The 13,090-nt window shown below is 36.6% G+C and overlaps 1 protein-coding gene across 2 annotated transcripts in view; it reads left to right on the top strand.

Moving 5' to 3' along the window:
* Positions 1 to 13,090, top strand: part of LOC113116636 (polypeptide N-acetylgalactosaminyltransferase 1) — a 90,573-nt gene that overhangs the window by 20,657 nt on the left and 56,826 nt on the right. For both annotated transcript variants that reach the window (XM_026284892.1, XM_026284893.1), the window contains one exon: positions 12,688 to 12,806. The gene's annotated coding sequence lies outside the window, so the exon portion shown is untranslated. The remainder of the gene's footprint in view (positions 1 to 12,687; positions 12,807 to 13,090) is intronic.

Raw genomic sequence — 13,090 nt, 5'->3', positions numbered from 1 at the left:
CTTATTCTAATCATCCCTAATCTTACCCAATACCTAAACCTAACAACTACCTACTAACTATTAATAAGCAGCAAATTAAGCATTTATTGAGAGAAATGTCATAGTAAATAGTTAACAAGTGTTACCTTTTCTAAACGGTTACCCAATTTTGCAATCAAATTTGATCGGTTGTTCACACTGAATGTGTTTGTGCATTCCTTCTGAGATTTTTTGGAGATGTGTCAGTTGTGGCAGTTACATTGTGTCTTGTGTAAGGACTGCCACTTTGACAAATTTGTTCTCTTTTGTTCTTTGTGAATGTGTTTATACTTGGGTCAGGGAGTATGAATAAATACTTTTTAACACTTTATTTTAGTACATTTTTAAATCATTGAATGTACTAAATTTAGATGAACAGCCCTACAGTTTAAATCGTAATGGTTTTATCAGTTTGGGATTACAAGGCAGCAGAAAGTCTGATGTTTTAGAAAGGCTTTATAGTACTTCAGTTTTTTTTCTATTGCACAGAGAGCTTTTGGAGCACATCGTTCATCAGTGCTCCGGTTCGGCTTCTGTGCTTTAGGAAGTTCTTTTAGGAGTGCTTCAGTCAAGTGAATTAGTTTATTTTAGGTCAAAATTGTCTCTCTCTTCTGTTTCATTCCCATTCAAAATGCTGTGTTGACATGGCATGAATTTAGCATACTGCCAAAGTATTGAAGTGGGAAAAAAATAAACTAACGTTAAAAATAATAATAATTCTTCCTCAATGCTGAGGATTAAGAGGAACTGACTGTGGTAGCATACAGTATGTTTGTATTTATGGTCTGAAGTTTAAAATGGAGAAAAAGTTTCACAGTGACAAAATTAGATGTGATTATCACTCGCTAATACTTCCGCATTCATCCACAGGAAATTGTGTGTGCGTGTGCATTTTAACAGGCTTATGTGTTTATTGGAGGGAATGCAGGAACCCTCCAGTTGGTCTTGTGACTGTGTGACTGTCTAAACTCACAGATTTGCTGGTTTCCTGCACAAACAGATAGATGCAAACATATTCTGGGTTTATTTGAATTACTCGTAAAGTTTGGATCTCGCAGGGTCAGCACTCATTCATAATTGTGTGCGAATCAATGCCTGTGTGTGTCACAGATGGAAAGGGACAGACAAGTCACCTGACCATGAATCTCTTTGATGGCAGGACACCCATCTGTTCATTTATTTGTCTGATATTATAAACAAGTGTGCTGTGTTTCAGCAGTGCGTGCATGAAGCTGGGTCTCTAGTGCATGACCAGCAGTTATAGGCAGGAAATAGCATGCATAGATGACAGTAATTTTAGGATTTTGATGTGAGTTTGAAGGTGAGAGTATTTCCATGCCAACTCCTATGTAAGAGTAAATCCTAGCTCACCTTGGCACGATCAGGTTGCTTTCGTTCTTAGTCGAGAGCAACTGTCGTGAAAGCTGATTCAGGGTGTAATTTTTAAATATTGATTTATATGTAGTTGTGGGTTGGTTGGTTATTTTATCCATGCAGTTTTTTTTTCAAGATGTTTATTCCTGTGATGGAAAAGCTGAATTTTCCAGCAGTGATTACTCCAGTGTCAAATGATCCTTGTAATATTCTGATTTGGTGCTCAAAAATCATTTCTTATTATTATCAATGTTGAAAGATCATTGTTCTGCTTAATGTTTTTTGTGTAAACGTGACACATTTTTCAGGAATCTGTGCTGAAAAGAAAGGTCAAAATAACATCACTTATCTAAAATATAAATCTTTTTTAACGATAAATGTCAATTGTCACTTTTGATCAACTTAATGCATCATTGCTAGATAAAAATACGAATTTCTTAAATAAAAACAAAAAAAACACCTTACTGACCACAAGCTTTGAAAGTTAATGAAAATAAAATATACTATCTGTAATATAATATTTATGAAATTCTTGATAAATACACAATGCAAAAGTGCAGTTTTCTTCTAAAATTCTTCTAAAATTTAAATTCTCAGGCTCCTATGTTTATGTTCTGTTATTTCCTTTTAATTGCAATGAAAATAACCTACTTATTGCCATTAAGAAAAAAATTCCAAACAGCACTTTGAGGCTTTTGCATCTGAACTCCTCTATTCTTAAAATGAAAATACATATTTCACTGATTATTTAGCATGTTTTGTGTCATTTTGTGAATTGAAATTTTCGCGGAGCTCTTCCTTAACCACATGTTCTCTCAAAACATTCTTAATGTCTGTGAGTTTGACGTGAAGAGTGTCTTCCTTGTTCTGCCACAAAATCCCTAAAAAGAAACCGAGAGACAGACCAGAAAGAAGACAGATTGGTTGTTAAAGACATGAAAGCAGTCAGTCGCTTCTATGAACCAAAATAATCCTCTTTTTTCCTCATATACAGTAGAGTTCTCTGGGCCATTCTGTCGTGGTGTCTGCCTTATGCCCTGTGGCTCTTGTATGAGCTTGTCCGCTCACCCTGGACATGTCTGGAAGCTCTCTCCACTTTCTTTTTCCTCTTTCTCCTGAACTTTATGACTGGAGTAGTGTTAAGATGGAGGAGGGGAGTCCTGCCAGGGAAATAAAGCACAGAGAACGGGGAGAGAGAGACTGAAAAAAGTTGAAAGCGAAGAAGCTGTGAAAGATGTTGTACGGATTTACGTAAGTCTTTCTCTCACTCTCAACCTCTTTTTCTTTGTAACATTTTCGGCTTGCCGATCTCATGGTGGAATGTTCTACCAAAAAGAGAAAGAAAGTGGGTCAGAGAGTGTGAGGAAAAAAGAGGGTTGAAGATGAGAGTGTGTGTGTGTGTGTGTGTGTGTTAGGGTTTGGGTGGGGTGTTGGCTATAATATGGCTGAGATCACTGTGGGCTGCACTGAAGAGAATCACATTTCACTCTCCACAACTAAACACATGTACGCCTACACTACAGCATTACATCTGGTGTGTTTCCATCATATTTAAAAGAAATACCACAGTTATTACTGTAAAACATGTTTTTTTGCATAATCTTATGTCATAGCATCTTTGTTTCCATTCATCTTACTTAATAATATGTCTGCAGTTATTTTCTAGTTTCAGTTTTCTTCTTCGGTAATCAAATTCATAGTGGTTGTAAAAGTGCAAGGACTATCACAGCAGGTTGTGACTTTAAAATTTAAGGCTGCAATTACAGGTAAGTTTTATTTTAGGGAATAAAGTCCTGAGTACATCAGTGTGTAACTTATCCTGCACCGCATGTGTCTCAGATCGTGCTGCTTTTAATACTACTTTTCTATGTCTACCTGATGGGTGATAAAAGGGGCAAAGAACCTCCCATTGATTTAAAAAAGGGGCCTTAAACTTTTACATTTGGCAGATGCTTTTATCCAATGCGATTTACAGGAAGTGCATTCAAACCAATTAATTTGCTGATAGTTGGCAATCTTTGCCAATGGACATTATCAATTAGCAGAAATCTTTTTTCCCCTCAATAAATCAACTTGCTATATTCGGGTTTGTTTTCAGCAACTTTACCAGCTCAGTGACACTAACAAGTAGCCTTGAAAAGTCCTGCACTTCTTTTCTTTGCTCTTGACCCTTGTATGAAGCTGTCACGCAATAGTCTGTACTTGACCCGTGTGCGAGGACACGTTGGTCTCTTTCATCCAGCAGGCATTTTGAAAGCCTTTATATGTAGCAGAGCTAAGACTGTGTGATAGAACTAAAACTACTTACATTTTGTACTTGACTTGTTGGAGTTGTCGAATGACATTGAATTGATTCAGCTTCAAGGTAATTCGTATGCTGGATGAATTGGAAAGTTAATCTAAATCCAGACCTCCTGCATGTCAGTCATAATCCCAATCTCAATCCCAGTGAATCTCTTTCATGCTTTAATCCTGTTTGAATCTGGCTGTTGTCCCTTAAAGGAGCAGCTCTTTGATTGCATGGCATACTGGCATAGAGGTTGCGAGAATACTTGGCAAGTGACAGACCTTAATGTTAAGAATTAATATTTAATGTAATGTAAATCATATTTAATGCATGTAAAGAGTTATATATCTATATCATTATTACATTCCAATCCCATTTTAATTTCATTCCAGTGTGTTGAGTAGGTTTGTCACAGATGGGTATTTTGGCTGATGCCTGTTCCGGATATGTACACATACTGCATTGCAGTCATTTCCCATAATGTCATTTGTTTGGAAATGTGTAAACATGAACAGATACGGGATATGCTGAAGACAGATGTAATGAGGAAAGAAGAGCTTAGGCACGCAGCAGAGAAAATATTGCACCAAACATAGAAGCTATGTGTTTGCAATGTCAGAAATATTGGAAAAAAATATCAATAATAAATTAGAGGTGGTGTTTATATGAATGTATTTCTAAGGGGAACTGATTGCCTTCATAAAAGTTTAAATAGCATTTTTTCTTCTTACCTCAGAATAATGTAGGGGTGTAACGGTATTTTTTTTTTTTTTGCTTATTTTTTTTATTAAACAGTGGTTTACTGAACATTAAATTGCTCTTTCTTTAAATAAATTAAATTATAATTACAAATTTCTTAGGGATGAAAATCTACCTCAGTTTATGCCCTCAACTATTGGGATTCCTTTTACGTTACTATAAGGTTACGAAGGTTAACAATAGAGCCCAAACTTCAATTCAAGTACTACTTATTTTTAAATACGATAATCAACACTGAATGTGGTTTTACGTAGTTTGTCAGTGTGCTATGGCTAAATAAGTAAGTTCACTAAAAGCTACACAAAACTGCATCCATAATCGCAAACAATATTATTGCATGATAATGAAGTCGAACATATCATTCTGCAATAACGAAAGCTGTTTGCGTAGTTTGTAACTATGGGTCTGTGTGGTAAATGCTGCTCCATCTGAAAGCATGTGAAAATACCATATTTAATAACATGTTTTTACTCCAAACATAACATCAGTTGAGTGTTTTAAATAAATCCTACAGTTAGATGATGTGCCTTCTTACACAGAATAAGGCACGCAATATTTCTTAGTATTCTAAGCAATGATAAAGGCTGTGTTGATTAGCATTGCATTAGTCCTGTGCGAAAAATCGATTGAATGAATTAATTCGAATTTTTTGTTACAGGCGATTTAAAAAATAAGTAAATAGAATTTTTGTGTAATGGTGCATTTTTGGCTCCCCGGAGCTTCCGTAGAGTTAGTTTCACATGGCAGTATCGCAAGCGACAACAACAACATCATAGCACACACGAAACAGCAAGCGACAACATGGCTACCGGTGAGAATTGGGAGTTTGTTCCCAAGAAAGGAATAAAATCATTTGTTGTTTGGAACTGGTATGGGTTTGCTGCGACAGACGTGGAGCAAGAGACCCCACGCTGCCTAAAGCCCATCGCAGTCAAAAGCAGCCGAATATGAAAATGGGGGTTACATTTGTCTTGCTTTTGATTAGGACTGCTCCGATCACGATCGGCCGATCGTTAATGCTCATCTCGTCAGAAAAGCCAGTTTTCGAATCAGCGGTAAATTCCCTCAGGTGCATGATTTTACATCGAGCAGCGGTTACTACAAGGAGCCATAACTGAGAAGATGCCCAAATCATTTTCATTTTCAGCGTTTATTTGCACATCTTTTCAGTTAACAAACGGCTCTGTGTAGTAAGTAACAGCTGCTCGATGTGAAATCACGCACCTGAGGGAATTTACCGCTGATTAGAAAACCGGCTGACGAGATGCGCATTAACGATCGGCCGATAGTGATAGGAGCAGCCCTACTTTTGATTAAATAAAAGCATAATTTAATTTAAGTTGTCTGCTGTTTGTACTTATTGCTTTCTTTAAGTAGGGGGGAGAATCGGAAAAAAATCGGAAATCGAATAAAAAAAAAAAAAATCAGAAATTTTATTTTTAGGCCATATCGCCCAGCCCTACATTGCATTATTATATACTTTTTTATCATAAAAATTATAGCAAGAGGAACTCAGATAAACCATAAATTGTCATAATCCTGTATTTATTAGTTATGTTGAATCAATTAAAGCAGTTAAATCTTCTGTTTAGTAAGCAACCGCTTTGGGGATTTCCTGGATTTTTTCTGCGGGACATATTTGGAGTTTGAGAGCGAGAGCGCCCTCTGGGCTGCAGGTGGAGATTTACTATACACATGACAATCGCAGCTTCTGCCTAATCGGCATTGCGATTTAATTTGGATTAATCATGCAGCCCTAACAGCAATCTGTCACACCACATCACAGAGTGCCAAAATGGCATATATTTTTTTAATTTCTTGAAACAATTTACATTATTTGAAAGATGAGATTTTGTTTCTTATTAGAAGTACAGGTAATAATAATATATAATACTGGAATTTCTTTAAGAAGTTTCACTCATGCAGTGGTTAAAACAATTCTATATTTGTTCGTTACACATGCATCACCATACAAATACAGTGGCATCACCAATATAAGTATCACAAAACTACCGGAGTTCTGAGAAACTCTAGTTCTGGGAGGCTCTGAAAGGCTCCATGAAAAAAATATATGGAAAAATACAAATGACATTTTCTTGGCTAGAAGGCATATTTATATATCCGGTAACTTTTTTAAATTTCATTGGCCATTCGCTGGTGTAGCAAAAAGTTAATTTTACACCCTGGCTAGACGGTTCTTGAGGTGAATAAAGAGGCTCTTTATCTCATTCAATAATGAATAGATGATAAAACATGTTTTATCTGTTGCCGTTTTGTGATGCTTCTGAAATTTGGCCATTATATAGCAGTAAGAAAGAGGTTTGTCATCGGGTTTATGATGGATTTTGTGTGCGAGTTTTATTACAGCGGTTGAGGTTGTGGCTTGCGTGCCTTGCATTTTAATGAGGAGGGACATTTTGTTGGTTTTCTCTGGGTTTTACACACACACACACACACACAGAGTTTCTCCACCCATGGACACAGATGCTTAGGATGTTTTAGCAGTCTGTGTTGGGTTGAGGGCCACATGTGTCGTCTGAAGCTGAGCTCTCAGACGTTTCTCATGCTCTCTTAGGCGTGGTGTGGAGCCAGATGGACAGAGTCACTCTTGCTCCCTCATTGCCTCAACTGACGTACCTAATGTTCCAGTGCTGTTTTAAACACACACTCTTCATAGTAGTAAAGGCCCTGGGGGGTGTGTGCGGTTTCACATGCTCAACTGTAACACTCTGTAACACTTTTTTTATCCTGTGTAAGCAAACCAAGCCAGCTTCGAAAATAACACTTGGCTGAGTGCCAGCATTTTACACAGTACTGGTATTGCACGGCATGTGCGTCCGTACGCTCCATAAAACCCTTGTAAATTCCTCAGTCTTGGTCACATTAGAGCCAGCACTTATGATATGCCACATTGTGGGCTGTGATTTCCTTCAAGATCCTGTCGTGTTGCCCTTTCTGATGTGCAGTCAGATGAAATACACAAGTTTGAAGATTAAAGGATGTTGCTGTCATTTATTTCCCCTCACGTCGTACCAAGCCAATATGGCTTACTTTCTTCTGTGGAACAACGCAACAAATAATGTGACATTTTGAAGACTGTGTTGGTTGTTTTTTTCCATATAATTACAGTGAATGGGCACTGGACCTTTCAAGCTTAAAAAAGGAGACAAAAGCGCCAAAACAGTATCATAAAAGTCCAAACAATTCACCTAAAGCCATATCATAGTTCTGTGGGAGAAATAGACTGAAGCTATTCAGTGAAAATGATTAAATTCTTCGTATCTTCATGAAGTAGTAGTGATTTCTTATTCATATATAAAGCATTCTTGACTTGGATGTTTGCTAAATTATACTGTTCACAAAATATATATGGCTGCTTTTCATATGGACCACTCTTATGATCTTGTCATGCTATTTTGCATTATTTTCTAGGCTTGACACAAACAGTTTGACATTTTTTTGGAAATTTCCCACACATGCCTTAATCTCTCAACATAGGTTTAATAAATAATTTGCCATTTTATTAACGTGTGACCTAGTGACCCTGACATTTTACCTCGGTAAGCAGTGAGGGTTTCTGTCCTCCTCTGTACGTGTTTTCTGTGGGGTATTGATTGACAGGTGTCATTGTGACTGATTTCCTGTCTGGGTTCATTTCCTTTCTGAAACTTTGACAGCACTGTGGTTGCTGATCTCATAAAGAAAGTATCACTGGGAGTGAGAAAGCACATATTTTTGGGTGTGTGTGGGAAAGAAAAAAAAAAATCCTGAATAGCGTGCAATCCATTTCCTTATGGTTTGGGATGATGATGATTGCACCGATGATCGGATCTATTAGCAGGAAGTCCGTAACAGGCTGTGTAGTTAAACAGAGGCTGCATCCTGTCACGGTGCCCTGATGCCAGAAAAATCTGAACATATGACGATGTGTCAGAGAGACACCGAGTGGAAAAAATATTGCCCAGAAATATTGTGTTTTTGTCGTTTTTTTCTTTGGCATGCATGAAAGGTGTATTGACAGAGCAGAGTAATTTATGTTCCTTCAAGCAGTGATTTATTTGAAAACATCACGTCTTATAATTATCAAAGCTATTGAGTAGATTAATCACTGAATTGCTCCGTTGACATCAGCTCTAGAAAAACAGTGTGAGAATACTATCGCAAACATGACTCAATGTCAATATTAATGTCCTGTTTGTAGACTAGACTGAACTGAATAGAAATTTTGGTGTACATTTTCAAAATAGCTTTTGCAAATATTGATAGTACAGATAGTATGTACTTTTTTCAAGATTATTTGATAAATAAAGAAAAGAAACAGCATTTAGTGTTGACATTAAAAACATTGATGTTACTTTTTACTGTCACTTTGATCAATTTAATATGTCCTTGCTGGATAGGATTAATTTTTTATTTTATTTTTTTATGTATATAATTGTAAAATGATATTTTGTATGCCCAGTGCAAAGGATGCACAGCATACAGGACATATATTCATTGATATTGGATATTTAATTGTGCTTTCTTATTTCACCTGTTTTTGTATTTCGCTTGCCTCTGTTGTCTAATTCAGAAGAACAGTGCTTCAGACATCTGTGTCAATCACAGGCGTTGCTTCCTGTATGTGATTATGTGTGTTTATAGGACAGCAAGTCAGCTGACCTGAGGGGTGCAGCTCTTTGAGGGGGATATTTAAGAACAGCATTTTTTTTTTTGCACAAATACTAAGACCGAGAGCTAGCATGTTTTAGCATGTCCATGTGTTGTTTTGTGGCTGTAAGTTTGCCCTCTTCCTTTTATTCCAGGTGTTCTCACAGCGTTTTTTCATAAATACGGTTTTATTTTTTCTAGTGGTTCATTGGAAAGAGATTTGCTCATCATTTGAGAGAGAAGAGGATAAGGCCATAGAGAGAGGAGGATTTGTTGTATTAGTGGAGCTGTTAGCCTTATTACTTGTGAATCATATCAGCTCTTTTGAGCTTATGAAATTGTTTTTGTTTAGGAAAGAAATACAGGAGGCACTTAAATATATTTTTTAGAAGAGACATACCTCTAGAAAGCAAACTGTTGTATTTTGGCTGCGTATATCCAGATATAGTCACAGCAGATAATAAATACCTGATGGGTGAGCTTTTGGCAGCCAGTAAGAAAGCAATCAGACGTAAATGGTTAAAAGAAGAGGGACTACTTTAGATAATGGGATAGATGTGACCATAGAGATTTATACGATGATCACTTTTTTGGTAAATTTAAAGAAGGATGGCTTTCTAGGAAAGTGGAGGAAATAGGTTGAATATGTATCAGAAAGAAGGTCTGATGTTTGCGAATATGCATGTATTCTTGTTTAATATCTATAAACATAATGAAGGTCATCTGAGGTTATTCTGGATTGAAGTGAAGTAGGAAACATGTTCTCTCCCTGGATGTATATAACATAGTTACCCCCCCCCCTTAATTTCTTTTTTTTATACGTTATTTTAACTTTACCTTTCTTCGTAAAAACGAAAACAGGTTACAGTTATACTTGGGAACAATTTAATGAAGGCTGGGCATAATTTAAAGTTAAAACATTCTAGGCAATTGTACATAATTTGTTGCACTGAGCATCGTATGAATCCTGAAATATACTACATGATTGTACTCAAATTAATTTTCACAACAAACTCAAATAAAATACAAAGAAAAATGTTTTTGTTTAAAGCAACATCCTGATATCATGATTTTCGTTGCTTTTTAAAAATAAAATAGTGTCATCTACCAGTGTATTAGACGTTCACAAAACAAAACTCCACCCCAATCCACAATTTCTAGACCATTTATGAAAATGATTATGCAAACACAGATTATTTATCACATCATGGTAGTTATCAGCATATTCAAATATTCTGTATTTGAATATGTCATTTTATTATTCATCAGCTGGACAAGCCAGAACAGATGTGCCATCATGTCAAATCAACCAATTTCAGAATCATCCCCATCTCAAATGTTTTTTTTTGTTAGTTTTTTTTTAATAAAAAAAAATCTTAAAATTCAGATACTTATTATTATTATTTTCAATTTTTTGGATGAATTTATCACATTTTTCATACATTAAGAAATCATGTTATCATTTGCGTTATCATATCATTGCGCAAGGTTGGGGGTTCGATTCCCCGGGAGCACATGATAGGTAAAAATTGATAGCCTGAATGCACTGTAAGTCGCTGTGGATAAAAGCATCTACCAAATGCATAAAAAAAATGTTATTCTTGTATTCATACTAAGTGTGGTCCACTGCTGCGCATGTGCCACAATATGGATACACAGCCAGCTGTCTCTGTGCTCGTATCGTCAAATATCTGTGACGATACATCGTCGTACATTAAGTTCTGAATAATGTTAAGTGACAATCATTTAGTATGATAGCTTGCTTTTGCATTTATTGTGGAAAATGCTTATAATAAAACTAAAGAAAAAATTCAAGACTGTATGAAAAATGTTTGTATGTGTGTATTTGGTGTGTTTGGGTGTCTTGTGAATGACAGAGAGGCTGTTTGTTGCTGTAGTGACCTGCCCACAGTAGATGAGAGACTTTAATTGGGACTTTGTTCACCTAGCAGCCGTTGCCATGGTTCCTGGGAAAGGCTCTAGCACTAGCAATGTCAAACACCTCAGAAACACAATCGGTTTCTGGAAGTTTGTCTGACAAACACAGTCATTGCGCTGTGTGTGTGTGTGTGTGTGTTGTGCGGTGGACTGTGGAAAGGTCTGTACAGTGTGTGAGGGATTAGAAAAGTGCTCTTGATGAAGCGGAGCGACTCAGTGACCAGCACCTCGCTCAAGACCTCGCTGCTGCTGTGTGTGTGTGTGTGTGCGCGCTGTCACTCTCTGTCTGGTAGAGATGTCGTGCTGCATGCTGATCTTATATTCATCTGAGCCGCGTGTAGGAGAGTAACCCGGAATAACCGATTCGGACTCCATCATCGCTACAAACTCGTCCCGATGCATGAACAGAGTTGAGATGCAGGAGAGGGAGGTAATGAAGGAAAGGAAGGGAATATATTAGGCTGGAAAGAGGAGGAGGAGAGGCAGGCTGAAATAATCTCATAGTCGTTTTTCGATCATGACTTTGCTGTTCATTTGATAGATTTGTGCTGCATGCGGCTGATTCCTTTTCATAGTGATTTCTGATTTCCCACGAGTCTGAAGCTTAATCGCCAGTCATAGTGGCCGTTCTGCTGCAGTTCTCCTCAGACCTTTTGAAAGGGAACATGTGGGATGTGTGATAAACAGGCTTTAGAGATTATTTTTTTAGATGGCAGAAAGACATCAGTTTTTGTTTTTCTCAGACTTTGTCCATTACGTCATTTGGGATTGATTGTGTGATGGTGGTGGCACAGGGGTGCACATTGAATTCATTTGCCAATAACTGGCTTACTTATAGATCATTTCTTGTTTCAAGTCATTGCAACTTCATTTTGATTTGGATGTGACTAAAAGTGACGAGTTTTGAGTGTCCGAGTTGTTTACTTACATTTACATTTACGTTTCCATTTAGTCATTTAGCAAGCGCTTTTATCCAAAGTTACTTACATTGCTTTGAAAATGGATTAGGGCCTACATCCATTACAAAGAACATTACTTTCTGAGTAAAACTGACAAACAAAATGGAATTGTTTTATAAATAGCAAGTGTAATAGTTTGTATTTTACACAATATTTATTTAAAGTGTTATGCAGTAAATGTGACTTTGGTTAGAACGCATGTGAATTATTTGTATTTAACTTTATCACTCTGTTTATACGTAGATATATACAGGTCTGTGTGTGTGTGTGTGTGTGTGTATGTAAATGTATATGTGTATGTATATATCTCAAAATGATAGGATAAATCTGGGATTGAACTCAAATAATATGTATAAAAATAATATGTAGCCTACAACATTTATATTTCAAATAATTTAAAACAAGCAGTGACATTAAAATTTGTCTATTAATTTAAACTTCATTTTAAGTGACATTTATAATATATTTGAATACAAATTTTATTTAAAAATGGCGTTAAATTACAAAAATAGCATTTTCACACGTGGATTTAAGATTGCACAACACTTAAAAAAAATGCATCATTCACTGACAAAGCTGTAGATTTATGATAATTCACAAGAATTGTTTTGATAGCCTCTGTATAGCAGCCTGTCAGCATTGAATGCTCTTACTGTAGTGTTACTGTCTAATCGCTCTAACGCTGGTTTTTGTATGTTACAGGGAGCATGTGTGAGTAACAGGTTTCTGTGGTGGGACCTCAAGCTCCTCCCCTCGTCCGGAGCCCCTGCGCTGTAGGATACGAGACTGTCTTCCTTCACACACTCGGCTCAGCTCAACAGGTATGCACTGAACAGACACTTTTGTCATTATGTGATTATGGGTAGTCTCTTTATTATACAACGTGTGAATTATTGTCAGCTCGGTTTTACTCACATTGCATGATTAATTTAGCGTGACAGTGAAGGAGTTTGCATACTTGCAGTGCCTGGAAGCGAAGGTGGATTTTTTTTTTCCGTTTACGATTTACTTAATTTTACAGTTTTAAATAATCAAAATGTCCAATGCATTCTCATTTTTATCTCAAGTGATGTTGTGTTTATTGGCTTGCTAAAGCAAAATATTT

Source organism: Carassius auratus, chromosome 16 (genome assembly GCF_003368295.1).
Source record: "Carassius auratus strain Wakin chromosome 16, ASM336829v1, whole genome shotgun sequence".
NCBI classification, from domain to species: Eukaryota; Metazoa; Chordata; class Actinopteri; order Cypriniformes; family Cyprinidae; genus Carassius; species Carassius auratus.
The sequence above is the reverse complement of the archived record's forward strand: the minus strand, read 5'-3'. Positions and strand labels throughout refer to the sequence as shown.